The sequence below is a fragment of the Lithobates pipiens genome, unplaced genomic scaffold (genome assembly GCF_037356315.1).
Source record: "Lithobates pipiens isolate NorthernLeopardFrog02 unplaced genomic scaffold, aLitPip1_a1.2 Scaffold_16, whole genome shotgun sequence".
Classification (NCBI taxonomy): Eukaryota; Metazoa; Chordata; class Amphibia; order Anura; family Ranidae; genus Lithobates; species Lithobates pipiens.
Window position 1 is genome coordinate 19,258,168 of NW_027507748.1, and position 15,383 is coordinate 19,273,550.

At 48.8% G+C, this 15,383-nt stretch overlaps 1 protein-coding gene across 1 annotated transcript in view; it reads left to right on the forward strand.

Moving 5' to 3' along the window:
- The window catches only part of LOC143981648 (uncharacterized), a 281,237-nt gene that overhangs the window by 201,706 nt on the left and 64,148 nt on the right, over positions 1 to 15,383 (forward strand). The window lies entirely within an intron of this gene.

The following is a 15,383-nucleotide window of genomic DNA, read 5'->3' on the forward strand; positions in this document are numbered from 1 at the left end:
TTCGACCATCCCTGTGCCGAGTTCCCGGGTCTGTGCACCTGCTGTGCCCATTATGAGGGGTTCCCACCATCCCTGTGCTGAGTTCCCAGGTCTGTACACCTGCTGTGCCCATTATAGGGGGTTCCCACCATCCCTGTGCCGAGTTCCTGGGTCTGCACACCTGCTGTGTCCATTAGGAGGGGTTCCCACCATCCCTGTGCCGAGTTCCCGGGTCTGTCCACCTGCTGTGCCCATTATGAGGAGTTCCCACCATCCCTGTGCTGAGTTCCCGGGTCTGTCCACCTGCTGTGTCCATTAGGAGGGGTTCCCACCATCCCAGTGTCAAGTTCCCAGGTCAGTACACCTGCTGTGCCCATTATAGGGGGTTCCCACCATCCCTGTGCTGAGTTCCTGGGTCCGTACACCTGCTGTGTCCATTATGAGAGGTTCCCACCATCCCTGTGCTGAGTTCCCGGGCCCGTACACCTGCTGTACCCATTATGAGGGGTTCCCACCATCCCTGTGCTGAGTTCCCGGGTCCGTACACCTACTGTGCCCATTATGAGGGGGTTCCCACCATCCCTGTGCTGAGTTCCCAGGTCTGTACACCTGCTGTGCCCATTATGAGGAGTTCCCGCTATCCCTGCACTGAGTTCCTGGTGTTCTGGCAGATAGTGTCCTACCATCATATAGTGTCCGCCCCGTACTGCGCATGCGCAGTACGGAGCCAACGAAGCTTCGGAAAATCTCCGAAGATGAACGGCGCCTGCGCCATGAGTGGAGGTGGTAGCCCCACCATCCAAGCGGACATAGGGTTGGGAAAATTAGAGGGTCGCTCGCCATGCTTCGGGCTCGGCCTCGCTGCGCTTCAGCTCTTTTTATATTCCAACTCTATGTCCACTTGGATGGTGGGGATAGAACCTGGACTCACGGCGCAGGCGCCGTTCATCTTCAGGTATTTTCAGAATCTGAGTGTGCTGTGTACTGCGCATGCGCAGTACACAGCAGACGCTATCCGATGGGGGACAGTATATGATAGGACACCGGGTCTCTACACATGCTGTGCCCATTATGAGGGGTTCCCACCATCCCAGTGTCAAGTTCCCAGGTCTGTACACCTGCTGTGCCCATTATAGGGGGTTCCCACCATCCCTGTGCTGATTTCCCAGGTCCGTACACCCGCTGTGCCCATTATGAGGAGTTCCCACCATCCCTGTGCTGAGTTCCCGAGTCTGTACACCTGCTGTGCCCATTATAGGGGGTTCCCACCATCCCTGTGCTGAGTTCCCAGGTCTGAGTGTATACCCGCTGTGCCCATTATGAGGGGCTCCCACCATCCCTGTGCTGAGCTCCCAGGTCCGTAAACCCGCTGTGCCCATTATGAGGAGTTCCCACCATCCCTGTGCTGAGTTCCCGAGTCTGTACACATGCTGTGCCCATTATAGAGGGGTTCCCACCATCCCTGTGCTGAGTTCCCAGGTCTGTACACCTTCTGTGCCCATTGAGGGATTCCCACCATCCCTGTGCCGAGTTCATGGCTCTGTACAGCTGCTGGCTGGAGGAGCTGTATGGCAAGATTGCAGAACTCCCATTATACCTCGGTGGTGATCATTGTTTACTTGTGAGCTCATTGTTAAAGTGATTGTAAAGTCAGAAGGTGCACTCTATGCATAAAAGATAAAAAGCCTTCATCGTGTAGCAGCCCCCCCCCCCCCCAAGTACTTACCTGAGCCCCCTCTCGACCCAGCAGTGTTGCACGGGAGACTCGGCTGTCTGGGACTCTCCGTTCTTATTGGCTGAGACAGCAGCGAAACACCATTGGCTCCTGCTGCTGTCAATCAAAATCAGTGAGCCAGTGAGGAGAGAGAGAGTGGGTGGGGCCGTGCCAGGGCTCCATGTCTGAATGGACACGCAAAGCTGCAGGTCGACTCGGGTGTCCCGCATAGCAAGCTGCCTGCTGTGGGGGGCACTCCACAGGAGCGCCGGCAAAGGAACCCGGAAAGAGGCGGATCGGGGGCTGCTGTGTGCAAAACCATTACACAGAGCAGGTAAGTATAGAACATGTTTGTTATTTTAATGTAAAAAACAAAATGAGGGCTTAGTAAACACTTTAAGGACGCCCCCGGCGGCTGGCTGCTCTATAACAGCCAGCAGATATTTGGCAGGTGAAGTCCTCTTCTGTGTGCTTTTGGAAAGATGCGGCTTGCAGGACTTTTCGAACCGCAGCACAGCGATGTGTGAAGTCCCACTGAATTTATAGGGGGAATAATTTTATTGGGGCTTTTGTCCCGCTGGAAAGGTAGGTTCTAGCGTGTTGATGGCGAACCTTGGCACCCCAGATGTTTTGGAACTACATTTCCCATGATGCTCTTGCACGCTGCAGTGTAGTTGAGCATCATGGGAAATGTAGTTCCAAAACATCTGGGCTGCCAAGGTTCTCTATCACTGCATCTAGCACATCAATGGGGATCTTAACAGGAAGACTAAAGGCAAGACTGGTGACTAGTCCTGTGTCCTCTTCCTGCCTTTTTTTTATTTTTGGGCACAACATCCAGAGTAGGGGCTCATTCACACTGGTGGTAACACTGCCGCCCCGACACCTAAGGTCTGCAGCCATTCGGGACTGGACACGTGCCTTGTCAAGAATAGCATGCTGCTTTGGCAGGTGGTACTGCCCTGAACGTGACCCATTCAAGTGAATGAGGCCACGCTGCAACCACTTGCAAGGCATGCAGTTGCAGCACGCTTGGTCAGCATTTTGAGGGTTAAAGCAGGTGGTGAGGAGATGGTATATTACCTCCACGCTGCTTGCCAAATGCCCTCAGAGGAAAAAAAACTCCACTGCAGTTTAACTTTCAGAGAAACAACACTATAGAGCAGGGATATGCTATTAGCGGACTTCCAGCTGTTGCAAAATTACAAGTCCCATCATGCCTCTGCCTCTGGGTGTCATGCTTGTGGCTGTCAGAGTCTTGCTATGCCTCATGGGACTTGTAGTTCTGCAACAGCTGTAGGTCCACTAATTGCATATCCCTGCTATAGGGCAGGGGTCTTCAAACTACGGCCCTCCAGTTGTTCATAAACTACAATTCCCATCATGCCCTAGTCATGCCTGTGAATGTCAGAGTTTTACAATGCCTCATGGGATGCGTAGTTCCACAACAGCCGGAGGGCTGTAGTTTGAGGATACCTGCTATAGGGGAATGAGCCCTACAGGTATTTTTTATTTTTTTTTAGCTCACCTTTTTGTTCTTGTAGAAAGATACAACTTTTTAATCCTTGTGACGTCATCGGGCTTGTAAAATGAGTTTAAGGAAAGCTCATTGGAGCTCTTTCATTCTGTGCTAATTTACTAAAGGAGCTAAAAACCTTCAGACTACACAAAGTACACTACAGCGCTTCACTTTTTTCCCTCATTTTGTTGTTACAGCCTTGTTCCAACTTGGATTAAATTCATTATCTTCCTCAAAATTTGACAAACAATACCCCATGATGACAAAGTGAACGAAGTTTGAAGTCTTTGCAAATTTATTAAAAAACCTAAAAAAAAAACCTCCCATGTACATAAATATTCACAGTCTTTGCTCAATACTTTGGTGAAGCTCCTTTGGCACTGTGACGGAACCGATCCCACACTCCGATTGATTGCTTCCGTCAGTATACCGCTTCCCAAGTCTAAATATAGAGATCAGATATTCCAACCGCTCACAAGCACAAAACAAGACGAGACTCGCTTAGCTGCTCAACATGGACTCGTTTATTAGAACCAAAATGCCAAGTATTTATAATACAGTAGAAGACTAAAACCTAACCTAATTAGCATGAGCTAATTATCTAAATCGACACTCAGACTAGTTGACTGAGGGATAAGACTTTTCGGCTCCTAGCTCAATAACAATTCAATAAACATTACCATAAACATCAATACAGGGTTAATTAGCACAAACAACAATGTGTTGAATACTCTTACAAGCCAGACTAGACTCATTTACACAACAGACAGGTGGCAGGAGTTCATGACATTAGCATCTAACAGTTTGTGTCCCAACAGCATGAGGCAACACACATTTTTTATATATATATATATATATATATATATATATACATATATATATATACATATATACAGCATTGAATCTGACTAGCGCAGATTATAGTGGGGTTCTCATTCACCCTGTGCCCCTTAAAATCCAGGGCCCATAATCTGTCGGCAAGAGGCTCGCATTCAGTCCTCTCAAAAAGCCTGTGTCCCGGCTAGGTCTGTCACAGGCACCAATTACAGCCTCAGGTCTTTTGAGTATGATGCTATACAAGCTCGGCAGCGCCTAGAGGCGATTCAGTTCGCATTGTGCGCTATACAAGTATTTCATTCATTCATTCATTCATTCCTATTTTTGGGCAGTTTCTCCCGTTCTTCGTTGCAGGACCACTCAAGCTCCATCAGGTTGGATGGTGAACGTCGGTGCACAGCCAGTTTCAGATCTCTCCAGAGATGTTCAAGTCTGGGCCACTCAAAGACATTCACAGAGTTGCCCCGTAGCCACTCCCTTGTTATCTTGGCTGTGTGCTTAGGGGTCGTTGTCTTGTTGGAAGATGAACCTTCCTCCCAGTCTGAGGGCCCAGAGTGCTCTGAAACAGGCTTTCATCAAGGATGTCTCTGTACCAGGGGCAGATCCAAGGGGGGGGGGGGGCAACGGGGCAATGTCCCCCTCCGAGAATACGAGTGGGCGGGCAGGTGTCGCCACGGGTGAGAGAGCCGGCGGGTGGCTCTGTCGGTGAGAGACAGCGGGTGACTCCACGGGCAGCCCGGTTCAGTGACAGTGTGTGAGCGGCTGCTGGCCAATCAGGGAGCCGGCAGGTGGGGGAGCAGAGAGATGACATCATCTCTCACTGCCCGGCGCCCATCCTGCAGTTCCGCCCTCACTGTGCAGTGTGCAGGCAGCCATGGCAGCAGAGAGATTACTTCATCTCTCTGCTGCCTGACTGGTAATCTGCTGCCTGGGACAATTATAGCAAGAGACAATTATATCAGGCAAGTGACAATCTGCATCATGCGGCATGGGACGAGGCAAGTGCCAATCTGCATTGTGCGGCATGGGACATGGCAAGTGCCAATCTGCATCGTGTGGCATGGGAAGTGGCAAGTGACAATCTGCATCGTGTGGCATGGGACGTGGCAAGTGACAATCTGCATCGTGTGGCATGGGACGTGGCAAGTGACAATCTGCATCGTGTGGCAAGTGACAATCTGCATCGTGTGGCAAGTGACAATCTGCATCGTGTGGCAAGTGACAATCTGCATCGTGTGGCATGGGACGTGGCAAGAGACAATCTGCATCTGGTGACAGGTGACGTGGCAAGTGACAATCGGCAACATGTGGCATGGGACGTGGCAAGTGACAATCTGCATCTGGTGACAGGTGACGTGGCAAGTGAAAATCTGCAGCATGGGACGTGGCAAGTGACAATCTGCATCTGGTGACAGGTGACATGGCAAGTGACAATCTGCATCGTGTGTCATGGAATGTGGAAAGTGGCGATCTGCATCTGGTGTCGGGTGACGTGGCAAGTGACAATCTGCATTGTGTGGCATGGGACGTGGCAAGTGACAATCTGCATTGTGTGGCATGGGACGTGGCAAGTGACAGGTGACGTGGCATGGGACGTAGCAAGTGACAATCTGCATCAGGTGATGTGGCAAGTGACAATCTGCATTGTGTGGTATGGGATGTAGCAAGTGACAATCTGCTTCGTGTGGCATGGGATGTGGCAAATGACAGTCTGCATCTGGTGACAGGTGACGTGGCATGGGATGTGGCAAGTGACCATCTGCATCAGGTGACGTGGCAAGTGACAATCTGCATTGTGTGGCATGGGACGTGCCAATCTTCAACGTGTGGCATGGGACGTGGTAAGTGACAATCTGCATCTGGTGAAGTGACAATCCGCAATGTGTGGCAGGTGACACGCGTGGGGTTCCCACTGATTCTGCATTATGGTGAGTTGAACCATTTTAATTTTTTATAACAATGTAATAATAGTAATGCGCTTCAATCATCCTGACACCATAACAACCATGGCGCCGTGATGATTGAAGCGCCAACACCAGCCATTTCCCTGATAAATTTACCCCCAAAAAAAACATATTTTCTGGCAGCGCCCCTCCCGAGACTATGCTCTGGATCCGCCCCTGCTCTGTACATTGCTGCATTCATGTTTGTAATAGTGGTGAATATGTAGCGCTAAACCAAACATATAAGCAGTGCAAACTTGTGTGTGAGAAAAAGTCCACATCGAGGTAAATGAAACGCCAAATGTCCATCTAGACAGGTAGGTGAATACACAGGATGTCACACAGCCCCGAGAGTCATCAAACTGAAGGCATCTTCAAAATAAACATCATATATATATACGCTTACCAGAGATGTTGGACTCGACTATCATAAGACAACGAGCCAGTCGAGCAATGAATGCACCCATGGGACAGATCCACAATGACTGTATATCCGATGTCAGGAAATTCCCGGATTGGCCTTACTCCAACTTCACACGGTATCGACCATGGATATAATGGATACGGCAGGCGGTACCAGGACAGGAACTCCAGTGATGGCAAATGAATGACCAAAACCAACCCTAATGAGGGTGCTGGAACCAAATGGTGAAGTTCAGCAGCACTTGCATCAGTACACATAAAAAAAAAGAAAAAAAGGAGGGCCCCCCCCTTTTAATAGGTACAAAAAAACGTATAAAAACAATCGCATGTGATAAAAGCAATATGGGCAATGGAGAACCTCGTCCAACGCATTTTGTCCAATATGGACTTCTACTGGGACATCTATGTTTCCCTCGATCCTGACAAGTCTCCCAGTTCCTGCTGCTGAAAAACATACCCATAGCATGATGCTGCCACCACCATGCTTCACTACGCATTTCGTCCAATACGGACTTCTACTGGGGCATCTATGTTTCCCTCGATCCTGACAAGTCTCCCAGTTCCTGCTGCTGAAAAACATACCCATAGCATGATGCTGCCACCACCATGCTTCACTACGCATTTCGTCCAATACGGACTTCTACTGGGGCATCTATGTTTCCCTCGATCCCGACAAGTCTCCCAGTTCCTGCTGCTGAAAAACATACCCATAGCATGATGCTGCCACCACCATGCTTCACTACGCATTTCGTCCAATACGGACTTCTACTGGGGCATCTATGTTTCCCTCGATCCTGACAAGTCTCCCAGTTCCTGCTGCTGAAAAACATACCCATAGCATGATGCTGCCACCACCATGCTTCACTACGCATTTCGTCCAATACGGACTTCTACTGGGGCATCTATGTTTCCCTCGATCCTGACAAGTCTCTCAGTTCCTGCTGCTGAAAAACATACCCACAGCATGATGCTGCCACCGCCATGCTTCACTACGCATTTCGTCCAATATGGACTTCTAATGAGGCATCTATGTTTCCCTCGATCCTGACAAGTCTCCCAGTTCCTGTTGCTGAAAAACATACCCACAGCATGATGCTGCCACCACCATGCTTCACTATAGGAATAGTATTGGCCAGGTGATGAGCGGTGCCTGGTTTCCTCCAGACGCTTGCCATTCAGGCCAAAGAGTTCAATCTTTGTTTCATCAGACCAGAGAATTGTGTTTCTCATGGTCTGATAGACCTTCAGGTGCCGTTTGGCAAACTCCAGGTGGGCTGTCATGTGCCTTTAACTGATGAGTGGCTTCCATCTGACCACTCTACCATACAGGACTGATTGGTGGAGGGCTGCAGAGATGGTTGTTCTTCTGGAAGGTTCTCCTCTCCAAAGAGAAACACTGGAGCTCTGTCAGAGTGACCATCAGGTTCCTGGTCACCTCCCTGACTAAGGCCCTTCTCGCCGCAATCGCTCAGTTTGGGAGGCTCGTTCTAGGAGGAGTCCTGGTGGTTCCAAACTTCTTCCATTTACGGATGATGGAGGCCACTGTGCTCATTGGGACCTTCAATGCTGCAGAAATGTTTCTGTACCCTTCCCCCGATCTGTGCCTCCATACAATCCTGTCTGTGAGGTCTACAGACAATTCCTTGGACTTCATGGCTTGGTTTGTGCTCTTGGACGGCTTTCACACTAAGCCGCCCATAGCGCGGGTGGTAAAAGGGCGCTATTTTTTTTACCGTCAGATTTGCAGCGCAATTCAGCCGCTAGCGGGGCACTTCTACCCCCCCCCGCCAAGAAAGGGTTAAAACTGCCCCCAATAGCGGCGTTTTGCCGGCGGTATTGCAGTGCTGCCCCATTGATTTCGATGGGGAGCAGCGGTGGAGGAGCGGTAAACACACCACTCCAAAGAAGCTGCTGGCAGGACTTTTCCTAACGTCCTGCCAGCGCAACGCTCCAGTGTGAAAGCCCTCGGGGGACTTGAGGGCGGATTGCAGGCACTATTTCTAACGCTATAGCGCCTGCAAAACGCCCTCTGTGTGAAAGCGGTCTAACATGCACTGTTAACTGTAGGACCCTTATATAGACAGGTGTGTGCCTTTCCAAATCATGTCCAATCAACCAAATTGACCAGAGGTGGACTCCAATCAAGTTGTAGAAACATCTCAAGGATGATCAGTGGAAACGGGAGGCACCCGAGATCAATTTCCATCCTCATGGCTGCGAGGCCCGATTCACACCTCTCCAATTTTAGTGCATTTTGCAGATTTGCACTACAGTCCATTTAACATGGTTTCCTATGGAACACGTTCTGTAGTGCAAATCTGCAAAATGCACTAAAAATGAATACCGGTAGGTGTGAATCCAGGCCTTCATACTTATGTACATGGGATTTCTTTTTTTCATTTTTAATAAATTTGCAAAGATTTCAAACAAACTTCTTTCACATGGTCATTGCGGGGTATTGTTTGTAGAATTTTGAGGAAAATAATGAATTTATTCAATTTTGGAATAAGGCTGTAACATAACAAAATGAGGAAAAGGTGATGCACTGTATATTGTCAAAAGTATTGGGACAACCTGCCTTTACACGCACATGAACTTTAATGGCATCCCAGTCTTAGTCCGTAGGGTTCAATATTGAGTTGGCCCCGCCCCTTTGCAGCTATAACAGCTCCAACTCTTCTGGGAAGGCCGTCCACAAGGTTTAGGAGTGTGTCTATGGCTGTGGCGGTGCCCCCTCTCTCCTGGCACCGCTCCATCACCATAGATAAATTCATGCATTGCATGAATCTATCTATGGTCGCCGCTGACACCCCCTATTCAGGTATTAAAAATAGGACATGGGAAGAGGTAACCAACCTCACGGGACTTTTAACGGTATCGTAAATTACATAATATAAAGGGAACCATATGGGGATCACACACAGTAGACTTAGAAATTTATTACAGATAAAAAAAGATTAACAGATTTTGCTAAAAAACACCATCACATATACAAATCCATCCAGTACATGATGATTTTGAAGAATCGTTTTAGAACTCGGTCACTATGATATGATGCTCGACATGTTTCACTCATAGACGAGTTTCTTCAGGAGCTTTAAATATCAATGACATATGTAATACTGTATGGATAAACGCATAAAGAAGATTATTAGATATAAGGTGCGTATTTAACCACTTGCCGACCAGCGCACGCCGATATACGTCGGCAAAATGGCACGGGCAGGCAAATGGGCGTACCTGTACGTCCCTTTAAATTTGCCACCCTGCCATCGGAAGTGCGCCACCGGCGGCGCGCTCCCGCGCTGGTTGGGACCCCCGTGAGTCCGGTCGCAGAACCCGTGGACTAGATCGCCGCGGGCATACCCAAGATCGTCTCACGGAGTGGCTGAATGAAGAAATGCCGTTGTAAACAGCATTTCTCCATTCTGCCTAGCAACTAGTGACGCTGATCTCTGCTCCCATGTGATTGGAGCAGAGATCAGTGTTCACTAAATTAAAGTCCAACCCCCCCACAGTTAGTAACACATCCCTAGGAACACTTAACCCCTACACTGCCACCCACTGGTTAACCCCATTCACTGCCAGTGTCATTTACACAGGAATCACTGCATTTATATAGCAGTGATTACTGTATAAATGACAATGGTCCCAAAAACGTGTAAAAAATGTCCCATGTGTCCGCCACAATGTCGCAGTCACAATAAAAATCGCTGATCGCCGCCATTACTAGTAAAAAAAAAAATAATAATAAAAATGCCACAAAAATATCCCTATTTTGTAAACGCTATAACTTTTGCGCAAAGCAATCAATAATCGCTTATGGCGATTTTTTTTTTACCAAAAATATGTAGAAGAATACGTATCGGCCTAAACTGAGGGAAAAAAACGTTTTTTTTATATATTTTTGGGGGATATTTATTATAGCACAAAGTGAAAAATAATTAGTTTTTTTCAAAATTGCCGCTCTATTTTTGTTTATAGCGCAAAAAATAAAAACCGCAGGGGTGATCAAATACCACCAAAAGAAAGCTCTATTTGTGGGGAAAAAAGGACGTCAATTTTGTTTGGGAGCCACGTCGCACGACCGCGCAATTGTCAGTTAAAGCGACGCAGTGCCGAACCGCAAAAAGTGGTCTGGTCTTTGACCAGCAAAATGGTCCGGGGCTGTAAGTGGTTAATGTTACAATCAATTGTTTCCAAGATGGAAAAACATAAGCATAATCAAATACAAGACAACAAAACAAATATATATATATATATATAATAATAGGGACATCTGGGTCGTTAGGGATCAAAAGGCTGGAAGATCCAACACTTACCCGCTGAGAATACAAGGGATAATTCAATCAATGATAGCCAAATGGAGTAACAAACGAGTTGAAAGCCTCAATAATAGGAGAATAGGTGGCGTCCGGACATTAATTGCTTGCAGGGAGACTCTTCAAAGTATCAGTCTAGATTCAGTGATAGATAGAATGAAAAAGACTAGAATCTGATTAAAATAAAAAAAAAGTATACCTATTAGAAATCGCAAATGTAGAGATTTCGCAGGGTATATAATTAAGTAGATAATCAAAAAGAAATTACCTGGTGGAATCAATTTAAGTAAAAAAAAAATGAACCAAAACGGGAAGGCGACCATGACCAATCTGTGGCTCAATAGGGAGATATAATCCCCAGCCACTCAGACCCAGGGAGAGAGTTTCACTTTGAAGTGCACAGGAGATGTCAAATCTAATGAAAAAATATAGGAAGGAACAAAACACAGACCAAAAGCACATATTAGCCATGGTATGCCTTAACCCCTACAATACAGGGCACTTTCACCCCCCTTCCTTCCCAGCCCAATTTTCAGCTTTCATCGCTCTCGCGCTTTCAGTGACAATTGCGCGGTCGTGCTACACTGTACCCAAATGAAATTTTTATCATTTTGTTCGCACAAATAGAGCTTTTTTTTTTTTGGTGTTATTTATTCACCACTCAGTTTTTTATTTTTTTGCGATATAAGCGCAAAAAAAGCGTAAATTTGGGAAAAAAAAAAACAATATTTTCTTTTTTCTATTTTAAAAGAAATCCAATAAAATCAAATTTTGTCATAAATTTAAGCCAAAATGTATTCTGCTACATGTTTTTGGTAAAAAAAAAAATTCCGTTAAGTGTATAATAATTGGTTTGTGTGATCACGGACATATGTACGCAAATGATCATGTACAGATGTGTGCAGGTGATCACGTACATATGTGTGCAGATAATCATTGGGACATGTGATTTTAGTGGGACATATGTGGGGGACATGTTTTTATTATTAGGGACATGTGTTTTTATTTGGGGACATATATGGGGACATTGTGTTTATACTGTGTGGTGTGTTGTGTGTTTACACTAGACTGGTGATCAGTGAGTAAAAAGCTGTAAAAACAGCTCATACTCACTGATCATCAGCCGGCTGCAGCGATCTGCTCTCCTCTCCTCAGCGATGACTTCCGTGTGAGGAGAGGAGGAGCCGATTGCCTAGCAACCGGCTGTTTGTTTACATCACATGGCGGCCGTGATTGGACACGGCCGTCATGTGATCAGGAGGGCCAATCACAGAGCCAATTCGCTTCACTTCCTGATTCCCTCACCTAAAATGGTGGCGGCAGCAGCCGAGGGCCGAGCGAGCAATCGATCGGCCTTGGCTGCCGGCATCGCTGGACCCCGGGACAGGTGAGTGTCCATTTATTAAAAGTCAGCAGCTGTAGTATTTATAGCTGCTGGCTTTTAATATTTTTTTTTTTTGTGGGTGGAATCCCTCTTTAAATGGCAAAAAAGGCCAATAGAATGTGAGGAAAGGGAAGGGACTTACATGAATACAAAAACGCACAAATTGATTAATAATGCCTAAATTGTATTAAAGCCCAATGTGCCCGTGCAAGCCAAGTCCAGAGGTGCCCCATGGTAATGATAAGTAATATATAATTGGAAAAAAAGGGGAAAAAAGGACCCTTTTTTCTGCATATTTTTAGGAGACTATTCAAAACAAATTCAGAGGAAAAAAATATAGTCATATAATCAATGATTGTAGCCTAAACAGAACAAGTTTTGCGGTAATCGAAAGTTGGGGCACTTCCGCCCGCCATTCGACGGCAACGTCAGACGCCGCCGTGATGGGGGGAGACCCTTTATAAGGCAGTGCATTTCTGCCTTTCATTCTCTCTGAGGAGGATGTCCTGTTCTGACTGTCCGCTGACCTGTGAAGTAAAAGGTAATTGTCTCCGCTGTACATTCTGGCTAACTTTTTCAATGGATTTATTCATTAACCACTTCCCACCCGGCCAATGCACATATATACGGCCGGGTGGGAGCCGTCTACTTCTGATAGGACGTTCAGGAACGTCCTTCAGAAGGAGGGGGATCGCACGCGCGCATGCCCACGCAGCGGCGCGATCCCGATGCGCTCGTGTCACCCGGACACGGCGCATCTCAGATCGGCAGGAGGGCTCTGATCACATGACGGCCGTGTCCAATCAGCTTTTACAGCTTTTTACTCACTGATCATCAGTCTAGTGTCAACACACAACACACCAGGGGTATACCTAGAGCATTTGGCACCCGGGGCGGATCCTATATCTGGCACCCCCCCCCACCATAAAATTTAAAAACACCCACCGTGTCCCCTGCATACCTCTGCATCCTTCAATATCTTTTTGTCACTACTGTGTACCCCCCCTCTCCACAACTGCACCTCTGGACCCCTTTAAATTACACAGCACCCTGCACCTCTGGACCCCTTTACATTACACAGGACCTTGCACCTAAGGACCTCTTTACATTACACAGCAGCCTACACCTCTGGACCCCTTTACATTACACAGCAGCCTGCACCTCTGGACCCCTTTACATTACACAGCAGCCTACACCTCTGGACCCCTTTACATTACACAGCAGCCTGCACCTCTGGACCCCTTTACATTACACAGCAGTCTGGACCCCTTTACATTACACAGCAGCCTGCACCTCTGGACCCCTTTACATTACACAGCTCTTGTACCTCTGGACCCCTTTACATAACATAGCACCCTGAACCTCCTGACCCCTTTACATTACACAGCGCCCTGCACCTCTGGACCCCTTTACATTACACAGCACCCTGTACCTCTGGACCCCTTTACATTACACAGGACCTTGCACCTAAGGACCTCTTTACATTACACAGCAGCCTGCACCTCTGGACCTCTGGACCCCTTTACATTACACAGCTCTTGTACCTCTGGACCCCTTTACATAACATAGCACCCTGAACCTCCTGACCCCTTTACATTACACAGCCCTTGTACCTATGGATCTCTTTACATTACACAGCACCCTGAACCTCTGGACCCCTTTACATTACTCAGCCCTTGTACCTCTGGACCCCTTTACATTACACAGCACCCTGCACCTCTGCACCCCTTTACATTACACAGCCCCTCATAGCTCTGGACCCTCTGCATGTTACACAGATCCCCTACAGTGCAGACCCCCCTCCCTACCATACAGACCCCCATCTACAGTGTAGACCCCCCTACAGTACAGAATCCTCCCCTACAGTACAGACCCCCCCCCCCTACAGTGCAGACCCTCCTACAGTACAGACCCCTCCCCCTACCGCGCAGACTCCCCTACAGACCCCCCTACAGTGCCAAATCTTCCCCTACAGTACAGACCCCCCCTACAGTGCAGGACCCCTACAGTGCAGACCCCCTACAGTGCAGGACCCCCCTACAGTGCAGAACCCCCCTACAGTGCAGGACCCCTTCTACAGTGCAGGACCCCTTCTACAGTGCAGGATCCCCCCTACAGTGCAGGACCCCTTCTACAGTGCAGACCTCCTACAGTGCAGGACCCCCCCTACAGTGCAGACCCCCTACAGTGCAGGACCCCTTCTACTGTGCAGGACCCCCCTACAGTGCAGGACCCCCCTTCAGTGCAGGACCCCCCCCTACAGTGCAGGACCCCTTCTACAGTGCAGGACCCCCTACAGTGCAGGACCCCCCTACAGTGCAGACCCCCTACAGTGCAGACCCCCTACAGTGCAGGACCCCCCTACAGTGCAGGACCACTTCTACAGTGCAGGACCTCCCTACAGTGCAGGACCCCCCTACAGTGCAGGACCCCCCCCCCCACAGTGCAGGACCCCTTCTACAGTGCAGGACCCCCCTACAGTGCAGACCCCCCTACAGTGCAGGACTCACCACAGTAAAGAACCCCCCCCTACAGTGCACAGCCTCCCCTAAGGACCCATAGTGTACCTCGAGCCCAAGGCAGCGGCATTGCAGGGGGGAGGTGTGGGCAGCACCCGAGTGAAGTGTCACCTGTCGGCTCAGTGATCCGGGACCCGGCGCAATAATCCCCTTCTCTCTGGGTCGCGTGACTCACGTTGCGCCGTTCTGATCAGTCTCGGGCAGCGGCTGTCACTCACAGCCGAGCAGAGTGAAGCCGCCTCCCCCTCCTTGTCTACACAGTGCTGTGCATAGAGGAGGGGGAGGCGGCTTCACTCTGCTCGGCTGTGAGTGACAGCCGCTGCCCGAGAACGGCCGCGCGACACGACCACAGAGAGAAGGGGATTATTGTGCCGGGTCACTGAGCCAGCTGATGTCACTCCACTCGGCTGCTGCCCCCCCCCCCTGCAATGCCGCCCACTGCCAGTGCCTCGGGCTCTCTCTGTGCGGGCTGCGAACCCGAGGCACGGCGCTGTCTGACACTTCAGTTGCGGGGGGGGGCACTGGCCTGACACCCCCCCCAGTGTGTGGCACCTGGGGCTGCACGCCCCCCTGCCCCCCCCACTTAGTACGTCCCTGCAACACACCACACAGTACAAACACAGTCCCCACACATGTCCCCAAATAATAAAAACACATGTCCCTAATAATAAAAACATGTCCCCCACATATGTCCCACTAAAATCACATGTCCCAATGATTATCTGCACACATATGTACGTGAT